The sequence below is a fragment of the Nelusetta ayraudi genome, unplaced genomic scaffold, assembly GCF_046127955.1.
Source record: "Nelusetta ayraudi isolate G7.1 ecotype Tasmania unplaced genomic scaffold, CSIRO-AGI_Nayr_v1 ptg000070l, whole genome shotgun sequence".
Taxonomy (NCBI): Eukaryota; Metazoa; Chordata; class Actinopteri; order Tetraodontiformes; family Monacanthidae; genus Nelusetta; species Nelusetta ayraudi.
The window spans coordinates 8,017,443-8,029,857 of NW_027466120.1; the positions used below are offsets into that span (position 1 = coordinate 8,017,443).

The following is a 12,415-nucleotide window of genomic DNA, read 5'->3' on the forward strand; positions in this document are numbered from 1 at the left end:
GCTTTGTCTCCCCACATTTGTAATAAGTTATTCACTTATTATTACAGTTGTTGCTTGAAGTGGAGCTATTTGAACCATGCTGTTGTGTAGTTACATATAAAAGCGGATCACATTCTAGACAGAAATCCTCTCAGAGTACCTCGGCTTTGGGGTCACTGTTCAGTACAGAGAAATGTAAAAAAGAAAATTGGTTACTGTGGTGAAAAGTATAAACATCTAATGGTGGTTCCCTGGTCATAACTATCAGCTGTTTGGTTGTTCTACAGTTGAAAAGGAAAGGAGTTCAATCCGTACTTTTACTTTCACCAGAGTTTTTTTTTTTTTTTTTTAATTCTTTATTATTATTATTTTTTTTTTTTACACATGTATCCTTACAAAAAATCGTAAATTTCAAATTGGCCTTGAAGTGTTCAAACCAAATCCTGGATACTAATAACAGAAGCTGTTTTTGTTATTTAAGAGAACTTGTAAACATTCACGGTATAAAACTGCTTTTGGAAATGACATTGTTCAGTGTGGTTTAATATGTGTATATGTACAGTATATGTGTGTAGGCATATGTTAGCCTCAGTCACTTAGATATATCTACCAAAATACACTGAATGCAGGAGACTATATTCACGTGTGTTAGAAAGGCCCCTTGGTGTACAAGATACATAAAAAACATTTTTTTCAGGAAACAAAGGTAGAAAATACATTCCATCAACTCGCCATTGACTGTGTGAGGTACTGTTGATAAAAATAGCAGCAGCATAAGGAGTAGTAGTCACGTTCATTAAAATACACTTTCAAGATTAAAAAAAAAACAATTCAATGAATCTGAAATTGAAACTACCAAAGACGCTAATCTCGTGAGAACTTTAAAGAGAACATAAAGATCTTGCAAAAGACACATTAAGAGAATTCCATCACTCATTTCCAAACTGAGGTATTCAGCAAAATACCTCTTGTGCTGGACAAATGAGCAGTGGACAAAGACCTCACAAGAGTAGCACCTAAATAATACCCATTACTTAGCTGTTTCAAAGTGGTAAAAGTTAGTTCAGAGCACAATCTCCATATCATAAGCAATTCTTTCTCTTTCAATGTGAACGTCGCTCTGTGCAGATTGAGGAACTGCCGGTTGTGGGCATTGAGGAATGACGGTTTCCTCACATGGCTGCTTCTTCTTGATAATAACCAACTCATCCTTGTGATCTTTCGCTTTTTCCAAAATATAATCATAATTTCTCTGAACCTGGAAAAATACTGACGTAAGGCGCTGGGGTGAAAAGACCTGTAAGTAAGTTGGTAGCTTGAGATGTTTGGGTGGAGGGGAATGAACACGTTTTAAAGGCAGGTCATTTTGAGGCTTCAGTGAATGCAGTGAAAGCTTTCTTAGCCCAGGAATAGGAGTTTTTATAAAAAATCTTCCTTGCGAGGGTGGAGGGAGGGGATTAATGATCACTGGCAAATGTACAGGAGCTGTTGATGTGGGTGTGGCAACTTGCATGGGGAAACTTTCTATTTGTGTTTTAGTCAAAACACTTTGAGCTTCATCATTGGTCTCAGGCTCTTCAGACTCCTCGGGCTCTTGGGGCTCTTCAGGCTCTTGGGGTTCTTCAGGCTTTTGGGGTTCTTCAGGCTCTTGGGGTTCTTCAGGCTCTTGGGGCTCTTCAGGCTCTTGGGGCTCTTCAGGCTCAGACTCGTCAACATTACATTCCTGTTCAGACTGAGACTGTGGCAGGAACAACACATGGTTATGACGTATACAGAAGAGAACGCCGCACCAAGGGCACTTCCTGCCATCTCTGACATGCAGTAGTTTATGACGCTTGAGCATATGAGTGGTAGTGAAAGACTGATCACACATATTGCAGGAAAAAGAGGGATCTTGAATCTGCTTGGGTTCTTTTAATTCTGTCTCATTTGTGGGGAGGGCTTCTGAATTTCCTTCATGCAACTGCTTGTGTTTCAAAAGTTGTGATGAGCTGGTGAAACTCTGGCTGCACAGATCACATATATACCCAACTGCTGGTTTAAAGACAGATCTTAGTCGCAGAGTGGGATTCATTTTTTCTATTCCTGGGATGCCTTCAGGTACTTGAAATGACATGAGTGCCTTTTTTGGGCGAGGTGTTGTCTGTGACTCAGTGGGTTCTGATTCAGATTCAATAGTGGCTTCTTCTTCTTTTGTTAAAGCGCCTTTCTGGAAAACAGATGCAGACAAACACAGAACCCTCACATTAATATTTCACTATTTGTACAGTAGAATTAATAATACTGTTTCTGTCTTTTAGAGGACAAGCTTTATATATATATATATAAAAAAAAAAGTGACTCAAACCTGGGATGGGGATGTTGAAAACGTCTGATTGTCTTCCATCAGAAATGACGACTGAACTTCCATGGTGGTACCATCCTCAGGAGTTCCTTCTTCTTTTGGTTTAATGCTAGCATTACGACGCCTTTTCCTTCGACTGTAATAGCGTTTTAAAAGTTAAAAAAAAAAAAAGGCAATCAAGATAATAGAAACTCGCTTAATTATGACATATAGTGTTAAACACAATTACTTTGTAAGCTGGCAATTACGAACAATTATGAAGACGTGCACATTCTCCAAACAGAAACATGTGTGTGACAAGATGTCGTACCACAAGTTCGTACGAGATTGAAACAAGGCACAAATCCATTTAACGTGGATGTTTTTTTTGTTACTCAACTGTTATTTACATTGATATTGGATTGACACACAAATACCGCACCATTAGCTTTTACACCTCAAGATTATTGTCACTGTAACAATTTGTCAAGTGTCACTGCACGTGGGAAAATTGGCGGCATTTTAAAGTAAAGACAGCAATTAGCTTCTGCATTAGCATTACAGATGTAAATCTCTCCCACGCCCCCTAGCGGAGAGTGGATAAGTGGGTCGTTTTCAAAAGCACAAAAACATGCTGCACTCCAGCGAAAGAACGCAACACTTTCCAAGGTGCAAGTCGAAACAATACTTTTAATAATTTAAGATAAGTAAACAAATCAGAATCAAATCTTGAATAAATCAGGGTTTTTAAGTATTGACAGTAGTGCATGCATGTAATGTGGTAACCTGAATGTTGACTCCAAAGTTATCCATGATAAAAGTTACTCAGAACGTTGCCGTTTAACAATTGTTGTTAGCTGGCTAGTTTTCCACGCTGCTGCATGGCTTCAAACCCAGGGGCCTCGGTGATAGTGCAACAGTTACTGGATATCGACAAAACATGGATTAAAAATTATAAATCTGCTCAACTGCATGGATTCCTCACCGTTTCATGTTTGACTTGATATGCTGCTGTTTTCGCTCGGAATCACCGACGGCGCAAAATCAGGATGGTCGGGGTCCTTGAATGCCTCTCCTGTAAGCACGTTAAAGACACGTTCGTTGTTGTTGTTGTTGTTGTTGTTGTTGTTGTTTTGTCCCCCCCCCCCCCCACGCAAATTCAGAACTCGCCTTAAACACGTCCGTGATCTATTTTTCAGCTAATCTTTTTTTCTCCAACACTTACAGACAAAACGTGATTGTATGAAGTCATTTGTATCTTGCCTTGATGTGAAATGAGCTGCTGCTGCTGCTACCGCTGCTGCTCGTCGGATCGCTTCACGCCATTCACCGCCTCTTGTTTGCATTAAACCGGGACCGATTGAAAACCTAAGCTCTTTTGCAGGGTACCGTCGATTTGGGCAGCCCACGGACACAACATGCCCGGCGATTCCATGAAAATATGCGGTTAGTCTGTTGAGGAAGTTAACAAACCACCACTTCCGTTGCCAAGACGCGTGCGCACCCCCGCGAAACTTACGGTAAACCAAGTCCAGCCACAGACGACGCTTCGTCTTTTAGTGGGATTTTATTCTAAATCCTAATGTTTTGTGTACTGGGTCCACCTCCCACCTTAATAATATTGTTTTTATTTATTCATTGCGTGAATAGAGATCAATTACAGTGCCTGGGATCGTCTGTATTCTATTTTTCATAGTCAGGGGGGCGTATCCACATGATTTGATTTATGGGCCACACGTTACCACACTTCATCAAATATGTTTTCTTTTCCTTCAGATTTTTTTTGTTTGTTTGTTTACTCTGTTTTTGCGCTCAATGTTAGCGTTAGATAAGAGAATATTACGTATGAACGCCTAAATGATTGTTCTAAGTCTGTTATAAAATTGTTACAAACTGCAACGAGCAATAAAGTTCTCCCCCCCACAATGTTCTTTTCATCTGTAAAATGTTTGACTTGAAACTATTTGTCAGACTACAACGTGCTGCACAAAGCTGTCTTTGTTACAGCATTTTCAATAGCTGGACATGAGTGTATTTTAAATTGGAGCAACTAAGAATTTAAATCTTAAATCGATTATGTCCATTTTTATTTATTTGTTTTTAGAAGATTTTATTTTTATTTTTACGCTTTTACCACAATGATGAGCATTATCTCTTATACTTTGCAAGGATTTTTCTTGCTGAAAGTAGAGCCAAGTGTGATATGATATCTATAGGTTGTCATATTCATTAATTATATATTTTAATTTTTCGTACAGAAGTGTTCGTTTGTGCGGGTTTTAATCAAACATTTAAGGAAAACAAATATTACTATTATCATATTTTTTGTTTGTTTGTTTTTTAAACCAAATGACTCATAGTAGGGATTTGCGTCTTTCTTATACATTCTTATTTCTTATTTATGTCAAGAAATGAAAGATAGGTATTATTTGAGTTTATGTCGCTATGCCACCAACAGATGTCACTGTTGTGTAATGAGGCACAAACGTTTTCCTTTTTTTTTTTTCTTTCTAAACATTCTAGAATAAAGCAATAAAACAACGTCACGGGTGGAATTAAATGAATAATTGCTTTAATAAATATTTAACAGTTGGCATTTCTTATAATATTTGTTAAGCGTGTGTGACAATGAATAAACATACCGGACTTATTATACCTGAATAAAGCCCCACATTAAATACAATCCGAAAAAATACACCCTTTTGTGGTATACAATCCATATATTGAATTAAGAAATTTTGAGTACATGATTTAAAAAAAACCCCAAAAAAACACATTTACACTCTGTACTGAAAAACCATAACGCCATAATATAGACTATCATATCCACCTGCAGCTACAGAGATAGACAGACTAGAATCAAAGCATCCTCTATTCTTCACCCGTGTGTCTGTGAGTTTGTACCACATGACTGCAAACTGGCTGACTGAAGCTTTCCTTGGCGTTCCCCCACAGCAACACAATATCTGTGAACTTATGACTGTGAAAAGAAATAAACTGCGATGGTGTCCACGTGTCATTCTCAGGTCTCCCTCAAGGTGACTCCTCCATCTGCCCCCTCACTGGTGGAGCCCCCCCCCCCGCAGCAACCACCACACACTCATCTGAATCCCTTCTTCTTTATGTGAACTGTCACTAGAGTATCTCACCTGTATCTATGTATCTATGTCTGTATCGATGCCGACTCAGATCTTAACAGCTGCTGAGATGGATGTGCTTGAGTTATTCAAGATGACCTTGTAAAATAATAATACAACAAAATAATTTCTTATCTATTTTGCAACCTCACACACATGATTATTCTTTTATTTTGCTTTGCACAGGGTTCATCGCGCTCCACAGGCGCACTAGTTCTAATTAGCTTCTTTTCCACCCCTCCTTGACTCTTTCTATCCAGGGAACGAGAAATGGGGGATGGAAATGAAAGATTCATGGGGAACAACAGGCGGACGGACTGTGTGAGCCTTGGAATATTTCTATTTGATTATTTATTTATTTTACATTGATGTGCATTTGTACCAAAATACTATAACATTTACGGTTAATTAGTCTCTAAACAGTCGACCAGCATAAAGCCTCACGTGCCATGCTTGCCACTCTGCAGGACTCTACATGGGCGTGTCCGGACCTCGCTGTGTCCACCACCTACAACTGATGCTGCTGACACCATTCTCTGTTTCCCCCAACAGTGCAGCAGCTCGTGGACTCAGTCACTTTCACTGCTGAGCGTGTTTCCTGTCAACCTCCCTGTCATCACTCCAGTTGTCTGGTGAAGGGTTGAGCCACTACATTGCAATTACACATTCATCTCACCCTCAGAGAGGCTGCAAGCATGGCTCTCCCCTCCCCCCACGCTCTGCACCCTCTCCCTGCCTTTGCCCCACCACTCCGTCTCCCCTCCTTTCATACGTCGGCATTCACTGCCCTCTCTCTCCACTATCTCCATTTCTGTCTGCTGAGGGCAAATACCTGCTTCACGACGCTCCAACGCAGCCTCCCCCCCACAGTTTCACTTTGGAGAAATAAACAAAAGATTGAGACGAGAGCTGGGATGAGACTGTGTGGGCCTCGGGTGCCTGAGATAAAATATAAAAGAGAGAGAAACATGGTGAAATGCGGGAAATGTGAGGGGAGGCTGGAGACGGAGTGGGCTGGGAGGGACGAGAGGCTCCTCTGGTTTGGAGAACGGGGAGTGAACGGATAGACTGGCTAATGATATATTGATTTGACACACCCAGGGGCAAAAACGTGGGAGTGCGTGGGAGGAAGAGAACCACAGCCTGCAGATGTTGTGGAACACCTGGGTGGAATAAGTTTGGTTTATTGTATACGCTTATCCTGCGAAACACCCGTATCTGATCAAAGCTCATGAATATTTTCCCCGGCAAATTTCATTATAAAGTGTTGCATAGCTGCGCTTGCCTCGGAAGAACTATTTAATTAAAAACAATTTTTCCTTCACTTTCTTTTATGTTATAAAACTGGCTGTCAACCAGAGCTGTGAGCTGGAACAGAAGAAAATCAAAGCTTCTGGCAATAAAAGCAGGCATTTAGGCGGCCACTGGGGACCGCATTAGGTGAGATCACTGAGGGGGGAGAGTGAAGGATGGAGTGGAATTAATGGGATTTTCCGCATTCTCTTCTCATAATGCATTAAGGTGTGTCCGCAGACTGCTGTGCCTCTGGGTTGGATGTAGGAAGGATGCTGATATTGATCATTAAATACATTTCTTGGCGAATGATAAAGTCTCTATTGATTTTCAAGAGTCTTTGGGAATGGATTAGGAGGTGATGCACCGCCAGCGGCTCTAAATCTGAAGTGTCCATCGCAAAATTCATGTATCACTCATTGCCCTTTTATTCATCCGATAACCTTTAATGCTAATGAGTTGCCCAGTTCCTGCCGATGGCCTTGTAAAGGAACTCTTTGTGCATTAAAAGGAATGACTGAGTAAATCATAATGAGGGAGGTGGCACGCTGAGATGTAAGAACGAACCAGATGTCATAAGAGGGGACAGGCCATCAGCTATTCCATAACAGGCTCATCAATTCAAATATTATCTTAATTGTTTGAATTTTTAGGTTGGTATTTGGATCAGTCTTGATACACTCAGCATAGTACCAGAGGGCTATGACTGCTCAGTTGTTGACTTTCTAATGACACAGAATTAATCTAATCCAAAAAGAGATCACGTATCGTCAGTAATTCTTGGGCTACATTGGAAGCCCCAATTCAAACCACACTGATGAGGCCTGAATCTTTTCCCGTTTCCTCTTTGTGTTCCTCACCCTCCCACTCCCTCTCTGTCCCCTGACAATTTCCTCTTCTCCCCCTGCTCCACTCCCCGCTGCTGCTGCTGCATTCCTGCCTTGTGTTAAGTCTGCTTGGACACACTAAGTGGGAGATGAGAGCTGGGAATAGAGGGCAAAGGGATGCAGCGGCTGAAGATTTGAGAACAGTGATGGGCTGACATTTGGGAATAAACTGCCGCGCTCAGCCCCTCCTTCCAGGCGACCATGAAAAGCCATTAATTTGAGTAAGAGGACTTACACATCCCACTCCCCAGTCGGCGCTTTTATGATAGACAGATAGTGTGATCGCTCTCTGTTTGTCTCTGACTCACTCCTGTCCCCTTGCATTGCCATTTACAATGTATTCCAGCCTTCTTTCTCTTTGTCTCTGTATTCTCTTAAAGCACAGGGTTCCAGGCTGTGTGTTTTTTTCCCCCCGCACTTGTGCAAGAAAGCGTTAAGGACAGCAGCCCAGACGTGTCGTGCAATGGCATTATCGGAACAACACTGGGGACTTGAATTGAAAAAAGAAAAGAAAAAGGTGTTCTGACCTCTATTGTTTTGTCTGCAATGTCCCACCAGGTCTTTTCCTGCAGGAGGTGTCAGTCAGGGAGTGTTGCTGAGCTGATGCGGCGCCACCTGTGTAGGCCAACACTGCGGCTGCAAGCACCAGGTCCGGGCTTGTTTGTTCTTTCCCGAAGGATACAAGAACACACATGCATTTCTCTCGCAGTCACTCTTCACACTTCCTGCTGCTTTTTGTTATCAGTGGTGTTTGCTCACTTACAGTAAATTGGGACTGTTCAAATGACTCCTCTCACTACATGGCCACAAGTGTTTAGCTGCGTTTTGGCAAGAGAGAGAGAGAGAGAGAGAGAGAGAGAGAGAGAGAGAGAGAGAGGGGGCGTGGAGGAGAGAAAGAGAGAAGTAAGTTAGTAAGTAGGAAATTAGCTGCAGTGTCCTGGTGGCTCAGTATTTTTGGCAAATTGCTGAAATTTGAATGTGGAATTTCATAAATATTCCAAGTTCCTGGAAAGCATGGAAATAAGCAGGAACATTGAGGGATGAAATTGAAAAACATGACATTTCCAGAATCCCGCTGTTGCGTGCAGGAAGTAGTGCACAGTGCAGGCAGAGCTTTGTCTAAATCTGCATTACTACATATCTAGTTGAAATAAGCATCGCTGTGCCGCAAGCTGTTCCCAGCATACTAACAAGCAATTTCGCTAATTCCAGTTTACTCCTGTTAATTCCCATCATTGACCTCATGACTCAGTTAAACTCGGGCAATTTGCTTAAATGACACACAAATGCTCGTCGGGGCCTGGCAGGTGGCAGGAATACTCAAGCAAAAATAACTATTGAAATATGAACTAATGTGTATCAATGATGGCGCATCATGAGAAAAAAAGGGAAGTAGAAATACTTAGGATTTATTTTCACCCATCCTATGTTGTCAACACTCTCATGGCCGGAATGATGGAGACTCATTGTGATTTACTCAGCATTCATGGGAAAATCAGGAGACCCAGTATTGATGCTTGTGGGACACCTTTGTCAATCAATTGCAATCTTCCATGAAAACCACGATGGACAAAAGTTGAACCATTGCCACAAAGAAACCACCATAACCAGTCAGACATTATCAAACAAACATAAAAACAAACAAGGCTTTATTTAAACAAATTAATGACACTCTTGATTAAAAAGATTGTAGTTAAACTTTATACAATGCGATCTGTTAGTACCAAGCTGTGTGCCGCCATGCAGTTATGATTTATCCTCGAATCACTTTTTTTGTCTCAATGAATGAATGAATGTTCTTGAACGAGTCTGAAATTTGCTGACAATTTCCCCCTCACTCCGCCAAAATTGAACCCGACCTCTTCTTTTAGTCTTTACACGACTCTTGGCTTTCTTTCATTTTTTTTCATTTGTATGCCTCTCCACAGTCTATCAGAGTCCCCCATCTCACGCCACAGTGCTGCTGTGAGGCAGCTCATTGTTGCCTCGGCGAAATAGCTTTCACACACGGTGACTTCCCCGGAATGTGAATGAAGCTGCTGCGAGCGGCCGTTTCCCACCACCTGTCAGTCACAGCGCAGACTGTGATACGGCAATCAAGTCATGTGCACACTTGACATACACACACCTGGGCATATAGCGGACACTTTTGCAGTTCATTACAGTGGGAACAGTCAGAAAGGGCAATCGTTTGCTCAAAGCAGTAAATAAGTAATGAGAACACTGTTTAAATTCTACCAGTATTCTATCGCTGTGGTGCTTCCAGACCTCTGCCTCCTTGTTCTGCCACGAGGAGACCTACTGGGAGGAAGGGCGTTCTTTTTCTCTTTTCTTTTCCTCATACATATATATTTTTTATTATTTCTTTAGCTGTATTTCATACACGCTCACCCCTCGCTGCAGCTCCCCGACTGCCCTTTTCTCCTGTTGTAAAACTTCTCCGTTGACTCTTTCACAAATGCTGTTCTTGCTACTGTCTTGTCCCTCTACTCATGTATGCATAATATTTCCCATTAACATGTCTGCGAGACAGAGCGTGCTCTCCTGCACTTCTCGCAAGAACGCAACACTGTGGAATATAACAGGAACGTTGCAAATGCCTTTCATCTCCGGCTCCGCCTTTTGAGTTTTGGATGCGTGGATGCTTGCAGCAGAAGAGGAGTTGAGTGATGAAAGTGTGGAATGTGAGCTCTTTGTTGAGATGGGTGGAAAAGACTTTAGAGCAAGTGGAGGGAAAAGTGTTTCTACCCGTCACTGTAAAGACCAGAAACAAATGTGGCATGAGAGGGGCAGGTCTTATATATATATATATATATATATATACACACTTCTCTCTGGATCGGGCTGTTTGTTGATTTTACGTATTCATGCCTAAACCCTTAGTATTACCACAAAGAGCCGGGGCTGAGTGAGGCTGAAAAGCAGGGAGGTGTCGGTGGAGACGCCGGTCTTGGCGTCTCTGCAAGTGTTTGTGCAGTTAAGCCGAGGTTCAGCATTACGAGACAGGCTACGGACGTGTAAGCCTGTTAAAGCAGGTGTAGCCACCATGAAATCAGCTTTCTTTACGGGCTTACACCAAACAGGTGGCAGAAACCGTGCACGTGTGCACGTGTGCACGTGCACGCGTGCGTGCGTGTGTGTTTTTACAGCATTAATTACAAGAAGCAATCTGCATGGTATAGCGAGGACATTGTTGCTTCTCCTCACAGCCTCGGACCCCCTCGAAGGGCTTTTTGCAGAGAATGTTCTCTTCCCTCGGGAAGAAAAAACCAGTCAGCAGCACAACTGCAGCAAATGTGCCCCAAAAAAAAATATTGAGAAAAGTGAAATAAGTGAGTGATGCTGTGATTGTGTGCAGAGTTTGGGGTCATGGCAGAAGAACTGCACCAGCAGCAGCAGCAGGACTGGGGGGCTGCTGTGGAGTAAGGTGTGTCCACTGCAGGTCATTTTAATCACTGCAGGAAAGAAAAGCAGCAAAACGTACTTCCACCCTTCCTGCACTCCTCCACCACCCTCCCACACACACTCATTTGCATTTTTCTCTGGCTCCCATCCATATCGGTTCATCCTGTCCCACCTGTTATTCACTTGTTCTCCCCCCCCACGTCATCCTGTGTTTCCTCTTCTTCTTCCATCTTTGTGTCAGTGCGCCACCTCATCGAAATGCAAGGCCAGACACCAGCTCGCTACCTGCTCGGGGCATTTCTTTTTTTTTTACTGGCATGAAAAAGTGCAATCATCCTTCCCCTTTAATAATACGGCCTCATAGCAACTCAAGGTGACATAAAACTGCTTACATGCCAGAATGTGCGCCATGCCGTCCCCTGCTCATCTATATGCCTTGATACTGCATTAAGTCCCTGTGATATGTCATTCACTTTTATGCTTTTCCCATTTATCTCATCCCGCTCCTGCTCGACGGTATGCAAAGGCTCTCCAGTTGCTCCCACCCTCGCCTGCAGACAGGCGGAGGAAGAGGCGAAAGGGTGGAGAGTGAGGAGGAGGAAGAGGAGGAGAGAGAGGAGGGAGGAGGAGGACGAGGGAAAGGGAAGCAAATGAGGGGCAGGTGCCTGAACAGGGAGCCCAGCCCTGGTTAGAGAGGGGAGGCTGACTGGTGGCGGGGAGGGGACACGGCAGAGAGGGAGGGAGAGAGAGAGAGAGAGGGAGAGAGAGTGTGAATACAGTGTGAAATCCGGTTGAGATTCTGCTGTAGTAGTAGAGCAGCGTGCGGATCAGCGGGCTTCTTCTTCTCCGCTGGGGCAAAATCGCTTTTGTGTTTCCCCCCTGACTGCAGTGGAGGGGGAGAAGGCGGGGGGAGGAGGGGGAGGGGTCTGTGGGGGGGGGTGCCGTTGCGCCTGAGGGGAGAAGTGCGCTCCAATCAGCCGTTAACGATTCCTCGCCTCTCGCGAGGCTGCTGACGGTGATTTATCACTGACCTGAGAGGAGAAGCTGCTCCTACTACACCTGGAACACCAACATGCTGCTTCTTCTTCTTCTTCTTCTTTTCCCCCCAAATGGCTCTGCTTCAACACCTTTCAGCGGATGACTCCCATTGACCAGAGGACCCCAGGTGGACTGAGAAGGACTGCATTGTATTTTTTCTTCTTCCTCCTTGCTGCAGATTGAAGATGGACAAACTTTGAGAAGTGCACTCTTGCCTCTTTACTCCTGGATTCGTTTCCCAACTCATTTTCTGCTCCCCGCTGATGTTGCCAGGTTTGTTGGCGGACGTGCAGGAGTTGCTGGAGGTGACGAGCACCTGCTGAGGGAGTCTGACACCTGCTGTAGTCTGATTA

The 12,415-nt window shown here is 43.3% G+C and overlaps 1 long non-coding RNA gene across 2 annotated transcripts; it reads right to left on the reverse strand.

The window, feature by feature from the left end:
• Positions 1 to 335: 335 nt before the first annotated feature.
• LOC142899066 (uncharacterized) lies at positions 336 to 3,948 on the reverse strand. Of its 2 annotated transcripts, none has more exons than XR_012928682.1 (4): positions 3,566 to 3,948; positions 3,288 to 3,377; positions 2,321 to 2,459; positions 336 to 2,188 (listed from the first exon to the last, which is right to left on the reverse strand). It is a non-coding gene; the product is annotated as an uncharacterized LOC142899066 (long non-coding RNA). The 2 variants fall into 2 exon arrangements; XR_012928681.1 differs by having other exon boundaries at positions 2,327 to 2,459; positions 3,566 to 3,938.
• Between the last annotated feature and the right edge of the window lie 8,467 nt (positions 3,949 to 12,415).